This window comes from Octopus bimaculoides, chromosome 1, assembly GCF_001194135.2.
Source record: "Octopus bimaculoides isolate UCB-OBI-ISO-001 chromosome 1, ASM119413v2, whole genome shotgun sequence".
In the NCBI taxonomy this organism is placed as follows: domain Eukaryota; kingdom Metazoa; phylum Mollusca; class Cephalopoda; order Octopoda; family Octopodidae; genus Octopus; species Octopus bimaculoides.
Window position 1 is genome coordinate 131,642,752 of NC_068981.1, and position 503 is coordinate 131,643,254.

General features: G+C 40.8%; 1 protein-coding gene across 3 annotated transcripts in view; it reads right to left on the reverse strand.

The window, feature by feature from the left end:
- The window catches only part of LOC106882636 (VPS9 domain-containing protein 1), a 61,716-nt gene that overhangs the window by 7,734 nt on the left and 53,479 nt on the right, over nucleotides 1–503 (reverse strand). The gene's annotated exons all lie outside the window — the stretch shown is intronic.

Below are 503 nucleotides of genomic sequence, written 5' to 3' on the forward strand. Positions count from 1 at the left end.
CCTGGTGGAACAAAATATTATCATAACTGTTGAGGAACTAGTAGAGAAGCTTGGATTTGGTCATTCAACCATTCATCGACACCTGCATGCAATTGGAAAAGTTAGCAAATTGGGTCAATGGGTTCCTCACAAACTTTCAGAGTCTAATCACATGCAGAGAGTGAATGTGTGCTCTTCTTTGCTGTCACATCTCAAACGAACCTTCTTTGGACTGGTGATGAGAAATGGGTTCTCTATAAAAATGTTAAGCGCTGTAGACAGTGGGTAGGAAAAGGAGAAACACCAGCAACCTAGGTCTTCAGCCACGTAAGGTGTTGTTATCTGTTTGGTGGGATATGAAAGGTTTAGTCCACTTTGAACTTTTAAACCCAAATCAAATGATAACACAGGAGATCTACTGTAAGCAGCTTGAGTGGCTTAAGTCAACACTAGAAGAAAAACAACTATCTTTGGTTTCAAGATGAAAGGTGCTCTCCCATCAGGATAATGCTTGGCCACATACA